Below are 26,059 nucleotides of genomic sequence, written 5' to 3' on the forward strand. Positions count from 1 at the left end.
TTTATATATATTAATTGGGATTGATATTTACATGATTAAATGTTTCCAACATGTTAAGCAATCAAACTTGTTAAGACTTGATTAATTGAAATATGTTTCATATAGACAATTGACCACCCAAGTTGACCGGTGATTCACGAACGTTAAAACTTGTAAAAACTATACAATGACATTATATATATAGTTAACATGTTTTTATTATAAGTATGTATCTCATTAGGTATTTTAACAATGAGTTATATACATAAAAATGAGACTATTAATTTAAGAAACTCGAAAACGATATATATAACGATTATCGTTATAACAACGTCTTACTGGGTACATATGAATCATATTAAGATATTGATACACTTGGTTAATTATGTTAAATGATAAGTAAATATATTATTAAGTGTATTAACAATGAAATACATATGTAAAAATAAGACTACTAACTTAATAATTTCGAAACGAGACATATATGTAACGATTATCGTTGTAACGACATTTAACTGTATATACATCATAATAAGATATATTATATATCATAATATCATGATAATATAATAATTTAACATCTCATTTGTTATAATAAACAATGGGTTAACAACATTCAACAAGATCGTTAACCTAAAGGTTTCAAAACAACACTTACATGTAACGACTAACGATGACTTAACGACTCAGTTAAAATGTATATACATGTAGTGTTTTAATATGTATTTATACACTTTTGAAAGACTTCAATACACTTATCAAAATACTTCTACTTAACAAAAATGCTTACAATTACATCCTCGTTCAGTTTCATCAACAATTCTACTCGTATGCACCCGTATTCGTACTCGTACAATACACAGCTTTTAGATGTATGTACTATTGGTATATACACTCCAATGATCAGCTCTTAGCAGCCCATGTGAGTCACCTAACACATGTGGGAACCATCATTTGGCAACTAGCATGAAATATCTCATAAAATTACAAAAATATGAGTAATCATTCATGACTTATTTACATGAAAACAAAATTACATATCCTTTATATCTAATCCATACACCAACGACCAAAAACACCTACAAACACTTTCATTCTTCAATTTTCTTCATCTAATTGATCTCTCTCAAGTTCTATCTTCAAGTTCTAAGTGTTCTTCATAAATTCCAAAAGTTCTAGTTACATAAAATCAAGAATACTTTCAAGTTTGCTAGCTCACTTCCAATCTTGTAAGGTGATCATCCAACCTCAAGAAATCTTTGTTTCTTACAGTAGGTTATCATTCTAATACAAGGTAATAATCATATTCAAACTTTGGTTCAATTGCTATAACTATAACCATCTTATTTCAAGTGATGATCTTACTTGAACTTGTTTTCGTGTCATGATTCTGCTTCAAGAACTTCGACCCTTCCAAGGATCCGTTGAAGCTAGATCCATTTTTCTATTTTACAGTAGGTTTATCCAAGGAACTTAAGGTAGTAATGATGTTCATAACATCATTCGATTCATACATATAAAGCTATCTTATTCGAAGGTTTAAACTTGTAATCACTAGAACATAGTTTAGTTAATTCTAAACTTGTTCGCAAACAAAAGTTAATCCTTCTAACTTGAATTTTAAAATCAACTAAACACATGTTCTATATCTATATGATATGCTAACTTAATGATTTAAAACCTGGAAACACGAAAAACACCGTAAAACCGGATTTACGCCGTCGTAGTAACACCGCGGGCTGTTTTGGGTTAGTTAATTAAAAACTATGATAAACTTTGATTTAAAAGTTGTTATTCTGAGAAAATGATTTTTATTATGAACATGAAACTATATCCAAAAATTATGGTTAAACTCAAAGTGGAAGTATGTTTTCTAAAATGGTCATCTAGACGTCGTTCTTTCGACTGAAATGACTACCTTTACAAAAACGACTTGTAACTTATTTTTCCGACTATAAACCTATACTTTTCTGTTTAGATTCATAAAATAGAGTTCAATATGAAACCATAGCAATTTGATTCACTCAAAACGGATTTAAAATGAAGAAGTTATGGGTAAAACAAGATTGGATAATTTTTCTCATTTTAGCTACGTGAAAATTGGTAATAAATATATTCCAACCATAACTTAATCAACTTGTATTGTATATTATGTAATCTTGAGATACCATAGACACGTATACAATGTTTCGACCTATCATGTCGACACATCTATATATATTTCGGAACAACCATAGACACTCTATATGTGAATGTTGGAGTTAGCTATACAGGGTTGAGGTTGATTCCAAAATATATATAGTTTGAGTTGTGATCAATACTGAGATACGTATACACTGGGTCGTGGATTGATTCAAGATAATATTTATCGATTTATTTCTGTACATCTAACTGTGGACAACTAGTTGTAGGTTACTAACAAGGACAGCTGACTTAATAAACTTAAAACATCAAAATATATTAAAAGTGTTGTAAATATATTTTGAACATACTTTGATATATATGTATATATTGTTATAGGTTCGTGAATCAACCAGTGGCCAAGTCTTACTTCCCGACGAAGTAAAAATCTGTGAAAGTGAGTTATAGTCCCACTTTTAAAATCTAATATTTTTGGGATGAGAATACATGCATGTTTTATAAATGATTTACAAAATAGACACAAGTACGTGAAACTACATTCTATGGTTGAATTATCGAAATCGAATATGCCCCTTTTTATTAAGTCTGGTAATCTAAGAATTAGGGAACAGACACCCTAATTGACGCGAATCCTAAAGATAGATCTATTGGGCCTAACAAACCCCATCCAAAGTACCGGATGCTTTAGTACTTCGAAATTTATATCATATCCGAAGGGTGTCCCGGAATGATGGGGATATTCTTATATATGCATCTTGTTATTGTCGGTTACCAGGTGTTCACCATATGAATGATTTTTATCTCTATGTATGGGATGTGTATTGAAATATGAAATCTTGTGGTCTATTGTTACGATTTGATATATATAGGTTAAACCTATAACTCACCAACATTTTTGTTGACGTTTAAAGCATGTTTATTCTCAGGTGAATACTAAGAGCTTCCGCTGTTGCATACTAAAATAAGGACAAGATTTGGAGTCCATGTTTGTATGATATTGTGTAAAAAATGCATTCAAGAAACTGATTTCGATGTAACATATTTGTATTGTAAACCATTATGTAATGGTCGTGTGTAAACAGGATATTTTAGATTATCATTATTTGATAATCTACGTAAAGCTTTTTAAACCTTTATTTATGAAATAAAGGTTATGGTTTGTTTTAAAAATGAATGCAGTCTTTGGAAAAAAAAAAACGTCTCATATAGAGGTCAAAACCTCGCAACGAAATCAATTAATATGGAACGTTTTTAATCAATAAGAACGGGACATTTCAGTTGGTATCCGAGCGTTGGTCTTAGAGAATCAGAAAATTTGCATTAGTGTGTCTTATCGAATTTGTTAGGATGCATTAGTGAGTCTGGACTTCGACCGTGTTTTCTTTAAAAATGATTGCTTAACATTTTTGTTGGAAACTATATATTTTTAACATATGAATATTATGTGATATATTAATCTCTTATCGTGTTTGATATTATGTGATAGATGTCTACCTCTAGAACAAGTCCCATTGACTCACCTAATAATAATGAAGAGTCAAATGTAAATTGGAATGATTCGTGGACTGATTCACAAGTTCCCGAAGAGGAACCGGAAGAAGAGTCGGAACCGGAAGAAGAATCAGAACCGGAAGAGGAGGAACCGGATGAAGAAATAGAACCGGTGGGGGAAATAATAAAACGGTTAAGTAAAAGAAAATCCTCAACCAACCGACCAAGGTTAATTATGGTCAATGGTGTTTCCACCAAGGAAGCAAAATATTGGGAGGATTACCAATTCTCCGATGAATCGGATTCCGACGAGAATTCCGATGATGTTATAGAAATTACCCCAACTGAATTTAAAAAGGCAAAAGAAAATAATAAGGGAAAGGACATAAAAATAGAGAAATCTAATTCCAACCCCGATGAACTTTATATGTATCGTCAACCCCCGAAGTCCTTAAGTTGTAACAATGACCCGGGAACCTCTAAACCACCAGGTTTTTCTAAACCAATGTGGAAAATTACGGCTCGTATTAGGGGAACATCATATATCCCTAGAAACCTGGCAAAACGAACCAAAACCGAAGAAGAAGAAACGAGCGAGTCGGAATAAGATAGTTGTATTCGTGTGGTGTAATATATGTAATATAGTGTGCTTATGCTTTATGATATATGTAAAAATTGCTTGTATTAATAAGTATTTTTTTTATGAATCTAACTCTTGTCTATTTTACAGTTTAAAAACACGAAATAGATAGACAACCCAATATTTTAAGAGACCTACCCGGAGACATGATTGATGAAATCTTGTCTAGAGTCGGTCAGAATTCCTCGGCACAACTATTTAAGGCGAGATCAGTTTGTAAGACATTCGAAGATCGTTCCAAGAATGTCTTGGTTTATAAGAGACTTTCGTTTGAAAGATGGGGGATATCACATTGGGAAACCCATAAGTTACGATGTGTTTACTTTGACGCATATATTGCGGGGAACCCAAATGCTATTTTAAGCAACGGGTTAAGAAATTATTTTGACTCAATATATCCGAATATTGGACTTCGTGATTTAGAAAAAGCGGCTAACATGCAACATAAAGAAGCATGTTATGCTTACGGATTAGTAATGTTCGCTTCTCACCAAAGTGAGAACAAGAACATCGGGCTACAACTATTAAACAAAACGTTTCCACAAGTGACGGAGTCGGTAATTGGGGTAAGAAATGAGGTTTTTAGATTGTTACGGGACTGTTGGACATTACGTAACCCTCGTCCTTTTGACGACGTTACAACACGCTGTCTTATAAACGGCCATAACGGTTATGTTGCACAAGACCAAGGATGGGAAGTAGTCCTAGTAAAACCAGAATGCATGGCTTGTTTCTGGACGTATGAATTACGTGTCTTTATTGCCTTTGCTGAACGACTTGTGTACTAGCTAGAATTATCTTCACAACTATCTTGTATCAAAGTTATTGTGTGCTATATTTCATGCTTTATGTAAAATAAGCGGTATTGTAAGTTTGTAAAATATTGTATAAAAGTTTGAACGCGAAATATTATTATAATCAGTTTTTCATATAGAATTGTAGTAGTTGAATTGTATATTAGCTACTAAGTATGAACTTAACGGGTAGGTACTACCCGAATTTAAACTTATAAAACGCTAATATGAAGAAAAAGCTTTTATAAATGAGTTCATATTATGCTACGAAATACTATTAACTACTCTTAATATTCTGTATGATTAACTTGTTCCATTTGACTATTTTGAAGGAAATGGCACCGACTACTCGACACACCGTGAATATGAATGAAGAGGAATTCCGTACTTTTCTAGCTTCAAACATAGCCGCAGTACAGGCTGCGCTACATACCAACAATAACCTTGGATCTAGCAGTACAGGAAATCGTGTAGGATGCACCTACAAAGAATTCACTGCCTGCAAACCTTTGGAATTTGATGGAACCGAAGGACCGATCGGATTGAAACGGTGGACCGAGAAGGTCGAATCGGTGTTTGCCATAAGTAAGTGTACTGAAGAGGACAAAGTGAAGTACGCTACGCATACCTTCACAGGTTCTGCGTTAACATGGTGGAATACCTATCTAGAACAAGTGGGACAAGACGATGCGTACGCACTACCGTGGTCAGCATTCAAGCACTTGATGAACGAGAAGTACCGTCCCAGAACCGAGGTCAATAAGCTCAAGACAGAACTTAGAGGGTTACGAACCCAAGGATTTGATATTACCACGTACGAAAGACGATTCACAGAATTGTGCCTATTGTGTCCGGGAGCGTTCGAAGATGAGGAAGAGAAGATCGACGCGTTTGTGAAAGGATTACCGGAAAGAATCCAAGAAGATATAAGTTCACACGAGCCCGCCTCTGTACAACAGGCATGTAGAATGGCTCACAAACTAGTGAACCAGATTGAAGAAAGAATTAAAGAACAGACTGCTGAAGAGGCCAATGTGAAGCAAGTTAAAAGAAAGTGGGAGGAAAACGGTGATAAGAATCACCAATACAACAACAGCAATTACAACAATAATCGCAACAATTATCCCAACAATCGCAACATCAATCGCAACTACAACAAACGGCCCAACAACAACAACAACAACAACAACAACAACAGCAACTACAACAATCATCCCAACAATAATAATAACCGCAACAACAATAACAACAATCAGAAGCAGCTATGCCAAAGGTGTGAAAAGTATCACTCGGGGTTCTGCACCAAATTTTGCAACAAGTGTAAAAGAAATGGTCATAGCGCGGTGAAGTGTGAAGTCTACGGACCAGGGGTTAATAGAACGAAAGGAACAAATGGTGTCGGAATGAGTAATGGTGGAGCAAGTAGTGTCGGAGCAAGTTATGCCAATGTAGTTTGTTATAAATGTGGAAAACCGGGCCACATTATTAGAAATTGCCCGAACCAGGAGAACACGAATGGACAAGGCCGCGGAAGAGTTTTCAATATTAATGCGGCAGAGGCACAGGAAGACCCGGAGCTTGTTACGGGTACGTTTCTTATTGACAATAAATCTGCTTACGTTTTATTTGATTCGGGTGCGGATAGAAGCTATATGAGTAGAGATTTTTGTGCTAAATTAAGTTGTCCATTGACGCCTTTGGATAGTAAATTTTTACTCGAATTAGCAAATGGTAAATTAATTTCAGCAGATAATATATGTCGGAATCGAGAAATTAAACTGGTTAGCGAAACATTTAAGATTGATTTGATACCAGTAGAGTTAGGGAGTTTTGATGTGATAATCGGTATGGACTGGTTGAAAGAAGTGAAAGCAGAGATCGTTTGTTACAAAAATGCAATTCGCATTATACGAGAAAAAGGAAAACCCTTAATGGTGTACGGAGAAAAGGGCAACACGAAGCTGCATATTATTAGTAATTTGAAGGCACAAAAACTAATAAGAAAAGGTTGCTATGCTGTTCTAGCACACGTCGAGAAAGTACAAACTGAAGAAAAGAGCATCAATGATGTTCCCATTGCAAAAGAATTTCCCGATGTATTTCCGAAAGAATTACCGGGATTACCCCCACATCGATCCGTTGAGTTTCAAATAGATCTTGTACCAGGAGCTGCACCAATAGCTCGTGCTCCTTACAGACTCGCACCCAGCGAGATGAAAGAACTGCAAAGCCAATTACAAGAACTTTTAGAGCATGGTTTCATTCGACCAAGCACATCACCGTGGGGAGCTCCTGTTTTGTTTGTCAAGAAGTAAGATGGTACATTCAGGTTGTGTATCGACTACCGAGAGTTGAACAAACTTACCATCAAGAACCGCTACCCACTACCGAGAATCGATGACTTATTTGATCAACTACAAGGCTCGTCTGTTTATTCAAAGATTGACTTACGTTCCGGGTATCATCAAATGCGGGTGAAAGAAGATGATATTCCAAAGACTGCTTTCAGAACACGTTACGGTCATTACGAGTTTATGGTCATGCCGTTTGGTTTAACTAATGCACCAGTTGTGTTCATGGACCTTATGAACCGAGTGTGTGGACCATACCTTGACAAGTTTGTCATTGTTTTCATTGATGACATACTTATTTACTCAAAGAATGACCAAGAACACGGTGAACATTTGAGAAAGGTGTTAGAAGTATTGAGGAAGGAAGAATTGTACGCTAAGTTTTCAAAGTATGCATTTTGGTTGGAAGAAGTTCAATTCCTCGGTCACATAGTGAACAAAGAAGGTATTAAGGTGGATCCAGCAAAGATAGAAACTGTTGAAAAGTGGGAAACCCCGAAAACTCCGAAACACATACGCCAGTTTTTAGGACTAGCTGGTTACTACAGAAGGTTCATCCAAGACTTTTCCAGAATAGCAAAACCCTTGACTGCATTAATGCATAAAGGGAAGAAATTTGAATGGAATGATGAACAAGAGAAAGCGTTTCAGTTATTGAAGAAAAAGCTAACTACGGCACCTATATTGTCATTGCCTGAAGGGAATGATGATTTTGTGATTTATTGTGACGCATCAAAGCAAGGTCTCGGTTGTGTATTAATGCAACGAATGAAGGTGATTGCTTATGCGTCTAGACAATTGAAGATTCACGAACAAAATTATACGACGCATGATTTGGAATTAGGCGCGGTTGTTTTTGCATTAAAGACTTGGAGGCACTACTTATATGGGGTCAAAAGTATTATATATACCGACCACAAAAGTCTTCAACACATATTTAATCAGAAACAACTGAATATGAGGCAGCGTAGGTGGATTGAATTATTGAATGATTACGACTTTGAGATTCGTTACCACCCGGGGAAGGCAAATGTGGTAGCCGATGCCTTGAGCAGGAAGGACAGAGAACCCATTCGAGTAAAATCTATGAATATAATGATTCATAATAACCTTACTACTCAAATAAAGGAGGCGCAACAAGGAGTTTTAAAAGAGGGAAATTTAAAGGATGAAATACCCAAAGGATCGAAGAAGCATCTTAATATTCGGGAAGACAGAACCCGGTATAGGGCTGAAAGGATTTGGGTACCAAAATTTGGAGATATGAGAGAAATGGTACTTAGAGAAGCTCATAAAACCAGATACTCAATACATCCTGGAACGGGGAAGATGTACAAGGATCTCAGGAAATATTTTTGGTGGCCGGGTATGAAAGCCGATGTTGCTAAATACGTAGGAGAATGTTTGACGTGTTCTAAGGTCAAAGCTGAGCATCAGAAACCATCAGGTCTACTTCAATAACCCGAAATCCCAGAATGGAAATGGGAAAACATTACCATGGATTTCATCACTAAATTGCCAAGGACTGCAAGTGGTTTTGATACTATTTGGGTAATAGTTGATCGTCTCACCAAATCAGCACACTTTCTGCCAATAAGAGAAGATGACAAGATGGAGAAGTTAGCACGACTGTATTTGAAGGAAGTCGTCTCCAGACATGGAATACCAATCTCTATTATCTCTGATAGGGATGGTAGATTTATTTCAAGATTCTGGCAGACATTACAGCAAGCATTAGGAACTCGTCTAGACATGAGTACTGCCTATCATCCACAAACTGATGGGCAGAGTGAAAGGATGATACAAACGCTTGAAGACATGCTACGAGCATGTGTTATTGATTTTGGAAACAGTTGGGATCGACATCTACCGTTAGCAGAATTTTCCTACAACAACAGCTACCATTCAAGCATTGAGATGGCGTCGTTTGAAGCACTTTATGGTAGAAAGTGCAGGTCTCCGATTTGTTGGAGTAAAGTGGGGGATAGACAGATTACGGGTCCGGAGATTATACAAGAAACTACCGAGAAGATCATCCAAATTCAACAACGGTTGGAAACCGCCCAAAGTCGACAAAAGAGCTACGCTGACATTAAAAGAAAAGATATAGAATTTGAAATTGGAGAGATGGTCATGCTTAAAGTTGCACCTTGGAAAGGCGTTGTTCGATTTGGTAAACGAGGGAAATTAAATCCAAGGTATATTGGACCATTCAAGATTATTGATCGTGTCGGACCAGTAGCTTACCGACTTGAGTTACCTCAACAACTATCGGCTGTACATAACACTTTCCACGTCTCGAATTTGAAGAAATGTTTTGCTAAAGAAGATCTCACTATTCCGTTAGATGAAATCCAAATCAACGAAAAACTCCAATTCATCGAAGAACCCGTCGAAATAATGGATCGTGAGGTTAAAAGACTTAAGCAAAACAAGATACCAATTGTTAAGGTTCGATGGAATGCTCATAGAGGACCCGAGTTCACCTGGGAGCGTGAAAATCAGATGAAGAAGAAAAACCCGCATCTATTTCCAGAAGATTCGTCAACACCTTCAACAGCTTAAAATTTCGGGACGAAATTTATTTAACGGGTAGGTACTGTAGTGACCCGAACTTTTCCATGTTTATATATATTAATTGGGATTGATATTTACATGATTAAATGTTTCCAACATGTTAAGCAATCAAACTTGTTAAGACTTGATTAATTGAAATATGTTTCATATAGACAATTGACCACCCAAGTTGACCGGTGATTCACGAACGTTAAAACTTGTAAAAACTATACAATGACATATATATGGTTATATATATAGTTAACATGTTTTTATTATAAGTATGTATCTCATTAGGTATTTTAACAATGAGTTATATACATAAAAATGAGACTATTAATTTAAGAAACTCGAAAACGATATATATAACGATTATCGTTATAACAACGTCTTACTGGGTACATATGAATCATATTAAGATATTGATACACTTGGTTAATTATGTTAAATGATAAGTAAATATATTATTAAGTTTATTAACAATGAAATACATATGTAAAAATAAGACTACTAACTTAATGATTTCGAAACGAGACATATATGTAACGATTATCGTTGTAACGACATTTAACTGTATATACATCATACTAAGATATATTATATATCATAATATCATGATAATATAATAATTTAACATCTCATTTGTTATAATAAACAATGGGTTAACAACATTCAACAAGATCGTTAACCTAAAGGTTTCAAAACAACACTTACATGTAACGACTAACGATGACTTAACGGCTCAGTTAAAATGTATATACATGTAGTGTTTTAATATGTATTTATACACTTTTGAAAGACTTCAATACACTTATCAAAATACTTCTACTTAACAAAAATGCTTACAATTACATCCTCGTTCAGTTTCATCAACAATTCTACTCGTATGCACCCGTATTCGTACTCGTACAATACACAGCTTTTAGATGTATGTACTATTGGTATATACACTCCAATGATCAGCTCTTAGCAGCCCATGTGAGTCACCTAACACATGTGGGAACCATCATTTGGCAACTAGCATGAAATATCTCATAAAATTACAAAAATATGAGTAATCATTCATGACTTATTTACATGAAAACAAAATTACATATCATTTATATCTAATCCATACACCAACGACCAAAAACACCTACAAACACTTTCATTCTTCAATTTTCTTCATCTAATTGATCTCTCTCAAGTTCTATCTTCAAGTTCTAAGTGTTCTTCATAAATTCCAAAAGTTCTAGTTACATAAAATCAAGAATACTTTCAAGTTTGCTAGCTCACTTCCAATCTTGTAAGGTGATCATCCAACCTCAAGAAATCTTTGTTTCTTACAGTAGGTTATCATTCTAATACAAGGTAATAATCATATTCAAACTTTGGTTCAATTGCTATAACTATAACCATCTTATTTCAAGTGATGATCTTACTTGAACTTGTTTTCGTGTCATGATTCTGCTTCAAGAACTTCGAGCCATCCAAGGATCCGTTGAAGCTAGATCCATTTTTCTCTTTTCCAGTAGGTTTATCCAAGGAACTTAAGGTAGTAATGATGTTCATAACATCATTCGATTCATACATATAAAGCTATCTTATTCGAAGGTTTAAACTTGTAATCACTAGAACATAGTTTAGTTAATTCTAAACTTGTTCGCAAACAAAAGTTAATCCTTCTAACTTGAATTTTAAAATCAACTAAACACATGTTCTATATCTATATGATATGCTAACTTAATGATTTAAAACCTGGAAACACGAAAAACACCGTAAAACCGAATTTACGCCGTCGTAGTAACACCGCGGGCTGTTTTGGGTTAGTTAATTAAAAACTATGATAAACTTTGATTTAAAAGTTGTTATTCTGAGAAAATGATTTTTATTATGAACATGAAACTATATCCAAAAATTATGGTTAAACTCAAAGTGGAAGTATGTTTTCTAAAATGGTCATCTAGACGTCGTTCTTTCGACTGAAATGACTACCTTTACAAAAACGACTTGTAACTTATTTTTCCGACTATAAACCTATACTTTTCTGTTTAGATTCATAAAATAGAGTTCAATATGAAACCATAGCAATTTGATTAACTCAAAACGGATTTAAAATGAAGAAGTTATGGGTAAAACAAGATTGGATAATTTTTCTCATTTTAGCTACGTGAAAATTGGTAATAAATATATTCCAACCATAACTTAATCAACTTGTATTGTATATTATGTAATCTTGAGATACCATAGACACGTATACAATGTTTCGACCTATCATGTCGACACATCTATATATATTTCGAAACAACCATAGACACTCTATATGTGAATGTTGGAGTTAGCTATACAGGGTTGAGGTTGATTCCAAAATATATATAGTTTGAGTTGTGATCAATACTGAGATACGTATACACTGGGTCGTGGATTGATTCAAGATAATATTTATCGATTTATTTCTGTACATCTAACTGTGGACAACTAGTTGTAGGTTACTAACAAGGACAGCTGACTTAATAAACTTAAAACATCAAAATATATTAAAAGTGTTGTAAATATATTTTGAACATACTTTGATATATATGTATATATTGTTATAGGTTCGTGAATCAACCAGTGGCCAAGTCTTACTTCCCGACGAAGTAAAAATCTATGAAAGTGAGTTATAGTCCCACTTTTAAAATCTAATATTTTTGGGATGAGAATACATGCAGGTTTTATAAATGATTTACAAAATAGACACAAGTACGTGAAACTACATTCTATGGTTGAATTATCGAAATCGAATATGCCCCTTTTTATTAAGTCTTGTAATCTAAGAATTAGGGAACAGACACCCTAATTGACGCGAATCCTAAAGATAGATCTATTGGGCCTAACAAACCTCATCCAAAGTACCGGATGCTTTAGTACTTCGAAATTTATATCATATCCGAAGGGTGTCCCGGAATGATGGGGATATTCTTATATATGCATCTTGTTATTTTCGGTTACCAGGTGTTCACCATATGAATGATTTTTATCTCTATGTATGGGATGTGTATTGAAATATGAAATCTTGTGGTCTATTGTTACGATTTGATATATATAGGTTAAACCTATAACTCACCAACATTTTTGTTGACGTTTAAAGCATGTTTATTCTCAGGTGAATACTAAGAGCTTCCGCTGTTGCATACTAAAATTAGGACAAGATTTGGAGTCCATGTTTGTATGATATTGTGTAAAAACTGCATTCAAGAAACTGATTTCGATGTAACATATTTGTATTGTAAACCATTATGTAATGGTCGTGTGTAAACAGGATATTTTAGATTATCATTATTTGATAATCTACGTAAAGCTTTTTAAACCTTTATTTATTAAATAAAGGTTATGGTTTGTTTTAAAAATGAATGCAGTCTTTGAAAAAAAAAAACGTCTCATATAGAGGTCAAAACCTCGCAACGAAATCAATTAATATGGAACGTTTTTAATCAATAAGAACGGGACATTTCAGCAGAGATATCTCTTCAATGAAGTTTATGAATTAATACTTCATCGTTTGTTGTTGTTGATATTCCAGGATATTTACAGGGCGAATGACGTTGATGTTTGAGATACAGATTGTAATGTTGCGGTGTGGGATGTGGATGTTGTTTTTGGTGGTGGTGATGGTACTGTTGGTGTTGCTGATGGTGGTACTGTTTATGCTGCTGGTGCTGCTGCTGGTATTTGTAAACTTTGCACGATATTCTCCAAAGCCACTACCCGAGCGCGAAGCTCGTTGACTTCTTCAATTACACTTGATGGAATTCAACATAATAACAAGTTTCTCAATGTTAACTTAATCATGAAACCAATTCATTTAGAGTTGTAACAAGCGGAAGCATAATTATTAAGAAAACAAGTTTATATGTTAAACCATTTGTGATTGAATTCCATGTAATATCAAGTCTTGAAATTATGCCTACAAATTTAAGAACAAGAGGAGAAGATTTGCATTTACCTCCTCAAGCTAGTTGAGGGTGGTTTAACACAAGGATATGATGAACAAGTGAGTTAAAGCTCCAAGCTTTTGATCCTCCAACACCACCCCTAAGTTAGCTAGACTTTGTAACCTCAACACTCTTGTTAATCTAGCTTGAAACCCACTTTTATGTACCCAAAATTCTGGACAGCAGCTCTCAAGAAATGATGATGAATGCAAGTTCCAAAAGCATGAAACCTCAAGAGATAATACCCTAAACTATGCACCAACACCCTTACTATTAGTTAGGATTTCTTTGCACTTGAAATTTGCTTGCAAAATGAGCTTGAAGAACTTTATTTGGTGCCTCAAACCCCACGGTTTTGGGCAGCTGCAGAATGCAGTTTTTTTTTTTTTTTACTTGATGTATTTTCAAGTCTTGGTTAGCTTTTAGTCAAGGAGCATGCTTGTAGAAAACTAGGAAAAGTATGGGCCATTCAATGAAGAATCTATAGCATGCTTCTTCAACTCCCAATGCCACCACAAGGATCATGTTATAATATACATTTATAAAAAACTGAATTTACAAAATCAGTTTTTCTTTTTTATATAACATGATTTTATAAAACACATATTATAAACTTGTATATTATTTGTTATGTATATTTTATAAAACCAATTTTATGAAAATGTAACATAACTTAATTAATTATTTAACCTATAAATAATTAAATCCTTGTTATATAAGTTATTCCATAACTTATATATAAACATATCAAGTAATATTTAAGAAAACCATTTTCTTAAAGTTCAAGTGTCGCGTATTTAATCAACGAACCAATCGCCAAGGTTAAATACGAATAAGGTGTCGGTAAGTTTGTTATTGGGTATGACCCGACTTGGATCATAACATGTTAGCCACGTTAATTTAATATGTCTCTCGGGCATACGAAATACCTTCAATCTCCCACTTGCACGAGAAACATAAGAAATTAATGCAAGTGATGGATACAGCCTAACACACCGTCCATCACCCCTAATATGTTATGACTTTGTGCCATTCAATAACATCATCCCTTTCGAGTTCCCATTTCGAATATGATTAGGTGAATCTTTCATTATTTCCTTTCGTCCTAGATGTCATGTTAAATCCAAGAGATACAGAGTGATCACTCTCTTATAGATTTAACTTTTCAGGCCTTAGACATCTGACTCTCAACGAATAAGAGGGACAAATTCCATCTTGACTACATACGTCCTAGATATACACTTTGTAATATACCTGAGTTCTTCCTTATGTACTACCATGTTTCAGAATAGCGAAGGAAAGAATCAAGGCACAGTATTTGGTGAATATCCGAACCCAATATGTATCTCAGGTCAGAGGATACAATGATATTCACCTTTACTCAAGATTACATGTGATCACCCACAAAGGCTCTATACAGTAATTCTTGAGAGCGGGTCTTCCAATATTTGTTTCCCACAAATATCTATGAACCTTGGTTGCAACCTTGCCCCACATTCAACCTATGAATGTATACCAATCCGAGTTCATAATAGTCTTAACCTCACACTTGTTCCCACAAATGTGATCGACTACGGAAATTTAGAATAATTACTTATTCATGGATGAAATATGCAAAATAGGAACATAACTCAAATAAATTAACACCATAGTTATATTAATGAGTTTGAATAATTTTGTTCTGGTACAATACATAAAATAGATCATATCCAATCACTAGAATATCGAAGCCCTAATGCACAAACATGTCCCTCATGTTTTGGCCCATATAAAAGCTTCGTGAGTGGATCCGCAACATTTTGATCTGTGTGAACTTTGTGAATACATATCTTTCCCTTTTCAACCTCATCCCTGATGTAGTTGAATCTCCGCTCAATGTGACGAGTCTTTTGATGAGCACGAGGTTCCTTGATTTGAGCAATCGCACCCTCGTTGTCACAAAAGATCTCAAGAGGGTCCTGAATGGAAGGGACCACTCCTAAGTCGTCGATGAATTTCTTCATCCATGCAGCTTCCTGAGCTGCCAGTGAGGCGGCAATGTACTCCGACTCTGTAGTGGATAACGCAACAACCTCCTGTTTCGAACTCTTCCAAGAGACCGCACCACCATTTAACATGAAGACATAACCGGATTGTGATCGAGAGTCATCTCGATCAGTTTGGAAACTCGCGTCCACGTAACCTTTTACAGCGAGTTCCTCCTCACCAGACCCATATATTAGAAACATATCCTTAGTCCTCCTAAGGTATTTCAATATGCTTTTAACAGCAATCCAATGACAATTTCCTGGGTTGTTCTGGTATCTACTTGTCAAGCTTAGAGCGCATGACACATCCGGTCTAGTACATATCATTGCATACATGATAGACCCAATAGCAGATGCGTATGGGACTTTCTTCATTCTCTCTTGTTCATCTTTCGTGGTAGGACACTGAGATGAACTGAGAACGGTTCCCTTTTGAATAGGTACCAAACCTCTCTTAGAGTTTTCCATCTTGAACCTTTTCAAGACTTTATCAATGTATGTACTTTGACTTAAACCTATCAATCTCTTGGATCTATTCCTATAGATCCCTATCCCCAATATGTATTGTGCATCTCCAAGATCCTTAATGGAGAAGCAACTCTTTAGCCAAGTTTTGACTCCTTGCATTGTGGTAATATCATTCCCAAATAATAATATATCATCCACATATAGTACAAGGAACATGATAGTGCTCCCACTAGCTTTCTTATATACACAAGCTTCATCACCATTTTTAATGAAGCCAAATTTCTCGGCTTCCTCATTAAAACGATGATTCCACATTCTAGATGCTTGTTTCAATCCGTAGATTGACTTCTTTAACTTGCATACCTTTTTAGGATATTTTGGATCAACAAAACCTTCAGGCTGGACCATATAGACATCTTCCATAAGATATCCATTTAGGAAAGCGGTTTTGACATCCATTTGCCATATTTCATAGTCGTAGTGAGCAGCAATGGCAAATAATATCCTAATAGACTTTAGCATTGCCACTGGCGAGAAAGTTTCATCATAATCAACCCCTTGAGTATGAGTGAAACCTTTTGCTACAAGTCTAGCTTTATATGTATCCAAGTTTCCATGTATGTCGGTTTTCATTTTGAAAAGCCATTTGCAATCAACTAGCTTAGAGCTAGGAGGTTGCTCAACAAGTTCCCACACTTGGTTTTCATACATGGATTGCATCTCGGCGTTCATGGCTTCCTGCCATTTATCTTTATCAATCCTTGATAAAGCATCTTTGTAGTTTGTCGGTTCATCCAAATCAACCGTATAGCAACCATCTATGAGAAACCCATATCTCTCAGGAGGATTGCTAATCCTACCAGATCTACGAATGCCTTGTGTATTTTGATCATCCATTTGATCACTATCAACATTTTCATGTTGAGTGCTAGTGTCAACCAATTGTGTATCATCTACTTGATCTTGAACCTCTTCAAGATCTATCTTCCTTTCACTATTTCCTTCCATTAGGAACTTAGTTTCAAGGAATTCCGCCTTCCGAGCAACAAATACATTCTGCTCGGATGGATCATAGAAATAGTATCCCATATCATCCTTGGGATATCCTATGAAGATACACTTCGTGGATCGAGCATTCAACTTATTAGGGACGTAACGCTTAGGATAAGCTTCACATCCCCATACCTTTAAGTATGATAGAGATGGAGGTTTACCAAACCACATCTCGTGAGGAGTTCGTTCCACTTTCTTGGTTGGGGCCATATTTAAAATACGAGCCGCGGAGCTTAGACAATAACCCCAAAATGATAGAGGCAACGAGCTTCTTGCCATCATAGATCGAACCATATCCATTAGGGTTCGGTTCCTCCTTTAGGAAACTCCATTAAGTTGGGGTGTTCCGGGTGGAGTAAGTTGTGAGATAATCCCACAACTCCTAAGATGATCTTGGAAGGCATCGCTTAGGTATTCACCTCCTCTATCGGTACGAAGTACCTTAATTGTCCTATTGAGTTGATTTTGTACTTCGTTTTGATATTCTTTGAATGCTTCAAACGTTTTGTCCTTGTGTCTTAATAAGTAGACATATCCGAAACGACTAAAGTCATCAATGAAAGTAACAAAGTATCTTTCACCATTCCTAGTCATGGGTTTAAAGGGTCCACATACATCCGAATGTATTAATCCCAATAAATCTTTAGCCCTTTCATAGGTCCCTTTGAAAGGTGCTTTAGTCATCTTGCCTTGTAAACAAGATTCGCATACTTCAAACGAATCCATTTCATTTGATTTCAAAAGTCCATTCTTTTGAAGTGTATGTATTCGGTTCTTGTTTATGTGACCAAGGCGACAATGCCATAAGTAGGAATCACTCAAATCCTTTTTGAGTTTCTTGGTGCTTGTATGGTACATTGAGCTACTAGATGATGTGTCATCATGAACCAATTCATAAATTCCATTTGAAGGTGAAGCCTTGAAATAGAATATATTATCTAAATAAATATGGATATCATCATTAACAAAATTAAGATTAAAACCACATTATTTCAAACGGGAAATAGAAATAATGTTTCGACATAAGTCGGGTGCATACAAAACATCTTTCAAAATAAGTTCCAAACCACTTGGAAGCTTTAACACAAAGTCTCCTTGAGCCTTCACTTGCACTTTGGCTCCATTACCCATGTAGAGACTTGATGTTCCCGTTTGCTTGCTACTTCTTTTGAACCCCTGCAAAGAATTGCAAATGTGAGTTCCACATCCAGTGTCTAATACCCATGTATTAGAAGAAGTAATGCTAAGCTCTATATATACCATATATATATTACCTGAGGATTGCCCCGCATCCCTCTTCTCCTTCAACTCCTTAAGGTAGACCGGACAGTTACGTTTCTAATGACCTGTCTCACCGCAACCGAAACATGGGTCTTCCTTGGGGTTTGCCTTTTCGGCTACCTTTTGCTTCTTAGCCTTGTTGATGGTTGGGGTAACCATCTTCCCCTTCCCTTTGCCTTGGTAAGCGGGTCCTTTTCTCTTAGCCACCTTTGGCTTAGAGGTCTTACCTTTGGACCCACCTTGATCAATTGTTAACACGGGTAAAGCCCTTTTACCCATGCTAGTTTCGGCCGTTCTAAGCATACCGTGAAGCTCACCTATGCTCTTATCCATCCCATTCATATTGTAATTAATTACAAATTGATCAAACCTTTTTTATAGGGAGTTAAGGATAAGATCGGTGGCTAACTCATTGGATATGTTTAGGTTAAGTCGGTTAGCACGATCGATAAGGCTTTTCATCTTGAGTACATAAGATGAAACCGATTGGGTATCGTCCATACGACAAGCATGAAGCGCCCGAACCGTTTCGAAGCGCTCGACACGCGCTTGTTGGAGAAACATCTCCTTCAATTGCGTTATCATGTCGTATGCACTATGGTGCTCGAAATCCTTTTGGAGTTCGGGTATCATAGTCCCAAGCATTAAGCATGAGACTTGAAGGGAGTCGTGGCAATACTTATCGTAAGAGGCCATTGCCTCCACATCATTCTCATCCGGTTGATTGGGAATGGGGTCCTCAAGCACATACATTTTATCCTCTTGTTTGAGGACAATCCGAAGATTGCGGAACCAATCCATAAAGTTAGTATGGTTGAGTTTGTCTTTCTCTAAGAGAGACCTTAATGATAGGTGGTTTAAGTTAAGTGGTGCGTTTGGAATGTTGTTGTTGTTATTGGCGGCCATCTACAAAATTTACAAAGTTCGTTTAAGTATCGATTTTAATTTAACATTCAATACCCTTTAAATCAAATTGAATTATTAAATTCTAGAATCCAACGGTAAACCAAATTTCGGTTAGGTGACCTTTATCCTGCAATTTGATTTAGCTAGGTAGTCAATAAATGACAATTGCATTCCATTTGCAACTTCTAGAGTATGGGATCATGCAATCCTTTTGCATGGCATATTTATCCCATCAACGCCTATTTGTTTCTCATGCTTCGGTGACCCTAAGTTCATGATTCCCAAATCAAGTCGTCCTACTTGTATAGACTTGTAAATTTAACATACAAGTGGTTAGGTGACCTTTATCCCACAAGCATGAAAAATTTACCTTAATCATATTAGTTTGCTCATAACGGTTAGGTGACCTTTATCCCATCATGAGTTACCTAATACTTTTAAGTGTCACACAATAGGATGGCGTTAAACTTGTTTACCTTGTTAGTAAAAGGGATTTAAGTTTTCATTAATTCTAGTTTGAGAAAACTTTTATGCCATACACCAACATGCATTTAGTGTATGGTTCATTTGAAATCCATTTTATATGTGTTTTAATAACCAATTATTATAATCCTATTGCCATTTCAATTTAACCATTTAAATTGTCATTTTGCATGTTGTTAATAATGTGTAATTTAACCAATTAAATTGTAGTTTTGCTTGTTGTTAACTTGTGTAATAACTTGTTGTAATAACATACACAATCCACAATCATACAAGAGATTAAAACAACCACGCATGCAAAACAAATGTTCACAATCAAGCCTTTTGGTGGACATTTTGTTTAGCCGAAAACAAAATGCCACCGGTCAATGGGTAAAACACAAAGTAAGAGGTTTTAACCTCCCACTTAACTTTGCATCCACATGCTCCTTGTGTTCTTCCTTGTGATCTTCATGCATCTTCATCTTGTTACAAAATATATCCTAATACATTTTGTCTAGAAAATGAAAATACAACCTAATCTATTTTACATGCCAAATATAAAATAAATTACATAACCAAAATTAATATTACATACCAAATGAAATAATTAATTTTACAAACCAAATGAATGAATATAACAACCACATGGAAAGATTAACAAATCAACCAAATAAATATTCATTCAAACACAAGGTCTTGGCTATGATTGTGAACATCAATATATCAACAAATATGAACCAAATAGCAAACCCAAAACCACTTTTGGAACCCTCCAAATTCGGCCATAATGAGAAACCCTCCCAAATCCATTAATTTTGCATTTTACTTTCATGCATGTTAGTAGAATGCAAAGTTGATGGGTTTTAAAGACCATATATAAGAAGCATAATCCATAGACTCCGGCTCTAGATACCATTGATGGAATTCAACATAATAACAAGTTTCTCAATGTTAACTTAATCATGAAACCAATTCATTTAGAGTTGTAACAAGCGGAAGCATAATTATTAAGAAAACAAGTTTATATGTTAAACCATTTGTGATTGAATTCCATGTAATATCAAGTCTTGAAATTATGCCTACAAATTTAAGAACAAGAGGAGAAGATTTGCATTTACCTCCTCAAGCTAGTTGAGGGTGGTTTAACACAAGGATATGATGAACAAGTGAGTTAAAGCTCCAAGCTTTTGATCCTCCAACACCACCCCTAAGTTAGCTAGACTTTGTAACCTCAACACTCTTGTTAATCTAGCTTGAAACCCACTTTTATGTACCCAAAATTCTGGACAGCAGCTCTCAAGAAATGATGATGAATGCAAGTTCCAAAAGCATGAAACCTCAAGAGATAATACCCCAAACTATGCACCAACACCCTTACTATTAGTTAGGATTTCTTTGCACTTGAAATTTGCTTGCAAAATGAGCTTGAAGAACTTTATTTGGTGCCTCAAACCCCACGGTTTTGGGCAGCTGCAGAATGCAGTTTTTTTTTTTTTTACTTGATGTATTTTCAAGTCTTGGTTAGCTTTTAGTCAAGGAGCATGCTTGTAGAAAACTAGGAAAAGTATGGGCCATTCAATGAAGAATCTATAGCATGCTTCTTCAACTCCCAATGCCACCACAAGGATCATGTTATAATATACATTTATAAAAAACTGAATTTACAAAATCAGTTTTTCTTTTTTATATAACATGATTTTATAAAACACATATTATAAACTTGTATATTATTTGTTATGTATATTTTATAAAACCAATTTTATGAAAATGTAACATAACTTAATTAATTATTTAACCTATAAATAATTAAATCCTCGTTATATAAGTTATTCCATAACTTATATATAAACATATCAAGTAATATTTAAGAAAACCATTTTCTTAAAGTTCAAGTGTCGCGTATTTAATCAACGAACCAATCGCCAAGGTTAAATACGAATAAGGTGTCGGTAAGTTTGTTATTGGGTATGACCCGACTTGGATCATAACATGTTAGCCACGTTAATTTAATATGTCTCTCGGGCATACGAAATACCTTCAACACTGGGGTGATTGTCGGTTCGGACGAGCGGAAAATAAAATCTAGAATTTGGTGTAGTATGTAATCGTGACAAGATACTCTAGAAATAAGAGAGAAAATGGTGTTTCGGATAGGTTCGCCGGTAAGTGCTTCAGGTTCTTTGTCAAGAGGGCAATGTGGCGGATGGAAGGGATCACCTTCTTCTTGTCTCCAATGATTAAGGAGGCTACAAACCCATCCCCAATTCATCCAGAATAGATGATGACTAATTGGTTGATCCATTCCGGTCACACTGCTTTCGGAACTTGAGTGGGATTCCATTTCGGAATCCGAGGGACTTGAACTAATGACGAATTCCATTTCGTACGATTGAATAAAGAATTTTTCGATATGAAATGATTTTCCGGCTATCGGGTGGTATTCTAATTATATAGAGCAAAAGGTTTCGTAGATTACGGAGGAATTTACGGAATATGTCAGGCAAAGTTTACAGCAACAGATACGCTAAGATATGAATTAGCAGATACGCTAAGATATGAATTTTGTCTATACACTATTCATGCAATCAATGCAATAAGATGTGTCTAGACTAAGAATGATAAGCAGATAATTTCCGACAAAAATGATGAGCAAAACTTTTGACATGCAGACACGGTCGAAGTCCAGACTCATTAATGCATCCTAACGACTATCAGTTAGACACACTAATGCAGACCTGGTTCGCTAAGACCACCGTTCTGATACCAACTGAAAGGACCCGTTCATATACATTATAAACGATTCACAATAGTTGATTACATCGCGAGGTATTTGACCTCTATATGATACATTTTACAAACATTGCATTCGTTTTTAAAAGACAAACTTTCTTTACAACGAAAGTTGACGGCATGCACACCATTTCATAATACATCCAACTATAATTGGCTTAATAATAATCTTGATGAACTCAATAACTCGAATGCAACGTCTTTCAAAATATGCCATGAATGACTCCAAGTAATATCCTTAAAATGAGCTAATGCACAGCGGAAGATTTCTTTAATACCTGAGAATAAACATGCTTTAAAGTGTCAACCAAAAGGTTGGTGAGTTCATAGGTTTATCATAACGATCATTTCAATATATTAATAGACCACAAGATTTCTGTTTATAAATATATGTACACTCGCAAGTGTATAAAAGTATTCTATAAGTTGTAGGCACCCGGTAACAAGTCTTAACGTTCATGTTTTACCCTCTGAAGTACACCAGATCAGGTGTGTTTAAAATAACCTCGAAGTACTAAAGCATCCCATAGTCAGGATGGGGTTTGTCAGGCCCAATAGATCTATCTTTAGGATTCGCGCCTACCCTACATAGACAAGTAGTTTAATGTTACCAAGCTAAGGGTATATTTTTGATTTAAACCCACGTAGAATTAGTTTTAGTACTTGTGCCTATTTCGTAAAACATTTATAAAAACAGCGCATGTATTCTCAGTCCCAAAAATATATATAAAAGGGAGCAAATAAAACTCACAATACTGTATTTCGTAGTAAAAATACATATAACGTCATTTAACAAGTGCAAGGTTGGCCTCGGATTCACGAACGTATCAATATTGAGATTCAATATTGCAGGAAAGTACGTAGACGCAACGGAGATGATAAACACTAGATTGACCTCACGAGCATAACCATGAACCATACCCATCACCTCCATAGCTATAACCCATAATTTCCTTAGCTTCGACTCATTCAAAAAAACTATTTTGAAATCACTCGGACAGCACTCCGTCGTAATATTTTATGTATACTAATAATATCTTGAAATAATACAGAGCAAATATATATATATATATATATATAAATTGATTGAGAGAGTTTAGAGAAATATATTCTCAAGTTTCTATGAAATAATGAAACCTATTGAATTCTATTTATAATAGATTTTTGATTTATTAAAGTGAATTATTAAAGTACGAATTATTAAAGTGAATTATTAAAGTATGAATTATTAAAGTAAATTATTAAAGTATGAATTATTAAAGTGAATTATTAAAGTATGAATTATTAAAGTGAATTATTAAAGTATGAATTATTAAAGTGAATTATTAAAGTATGAATTATTAAAGTGAATTATTAAAGTATGAATTATTAAAGTGAATTATTAAAGTATGAATTATTAAAGTGAATTATTAAAGTTAGAGTAAAGTAAAAGTAAAGTCAAGGTAAAGTTAAATTATAGTAAAAGTATAAAAACTATGTATGTATAATACGCGTATAAATATATATAATATTAATTTAAATCGTTATATATATTTAATGAAATAAAATATAAATATCGTTATATTTATTATACTGGTTAAGTAATGAGTTGTCAAAAGTGATTCTAGATATTTATAAAAGTTATATACGTTTTAATAATAAAGTTCTTTTTAAACTGAAAACGTCTTTGTACGTTTGAAAATAGATTAATAGAATATTATGGAAACCAATTCTCCACTAACTTTTGTCTAACTTTCGTAAATGACACTTTATATTTTTATTTATAAATAGCTTTACAAATTATTCTGAATATCATTAAGAGGAATAGATTTTCTCAAATCATAGTGGACCTCTCAACAGAGACTTGTAATCATAATTCAATGTTTCTGATAATTCAATCATTTAATATATATTTTTTTTAATTTCGTCGAAAATCATATTGAAACAAATACGTTCGTGTAAATTATTATACGTTTAATACTTTATTAATATTCTCAAGTTATAATATATATATATATACATATACATATCTATTTATATATAATGGTTCGTGAATCGTCGGAATTTGGTCGAGGTTATAATGGATGTATGAACACAGTTTAAAATTCTTGAGATTTAACTTAACAAACTTTGCTTATCGTGTCAGAATAGTATAAAGATTAAAGTTTAAATTTGATCGAAAATTTCCGGGTCGTCACACATCACACTGACAATTGTAAGTTGTTGATGAGGGAAATCATTACTTAGATTAAAGCTAGTGAGTTAAACCATATGTTACCAGGAAAACAGTATATAGGAGGAATGATCCAAATAAGCATTTCGCTTGGCAAGGAAAGGTGCGTCACGGTGGACGGCATGATTGGAACAGAAGAGATGAGAGAAAGGATGAGAGGGACCCAACCCTTGAAAGGAAAATCAAGGTTATTTGGAATGAGGGGGAAGAGTATGATTCAGGCGGAGAGAGCAAGACGGAGCAGTGGATGTATGCTCCTATTACATTTCACACCATCCCAAATTGGTGACTGTCAGAGGAGCATGTGGTTATCTTAGCTGTAATTGCGAACAAGCGCATTACTAGAATCTATACTGATACATGTAGTGAGGCAGACATCTTATATTTGGATTATTTCAGATATTATCCGTTCAGCGTGAAGGACAGACTCCGCTACACAAACTTGAAGATTGCTAGTATTCCGGGAGAATCAATGACGGCAGTTGGTAAGGTTAAGTTGGATGTAATGCTGGGAGCACACCTTCTGGTTTGAACAGAAATTGTGGACGTCACAGTACTTGATGGCAGGTCAAGGTTCAACGCTTTGTTCGGTAGGCAAACTCTGCAAAAATTAGGGGCAATTACTTCAACACCACACGCGGAATTGCGATTTCCAACCTGAAATGGCATAGCTGCGTTGCACTCTGAATATATGGGACCGACAAGAGAAAGGTCAGTTGTTTATGAGGCACAGGAGAACTTTGTCAGGGGTGGATCGTCAAGGCAGTTATTCGACAGAAATGATGTGAATGGGTATTTCAAATCGCCCAAAGTGTGGGAGCCTTAGAGGCATGGCGCAGGACTCTGTACGGTGAACATACTGATTACATGAACAATGCAACATAGTTTGTTAAGCATGTTTTTCTTTTATCAGTTCAAATAAGCACAATACAATTTTTGTAGTTTTCTGGA

This window comes from Rutidosis leptorrhynchoides, chromosome 5 (assembly GCF_046630445.1).
Source record: "Rutidosis leptorrhynchoides isolate AG116_Rl617_1_P2 chromosome 5, CSIRO_AGI_Rlap_v1, whole genome shotgun sequence".
NCBI classification, from domain to species: Eukaryota; Viridiplantae; Streptophyta; class Magnoliopsida; order Asterales; family Asteraceae; genus Rutidosis; species Rutidosis leptorrhynchoides.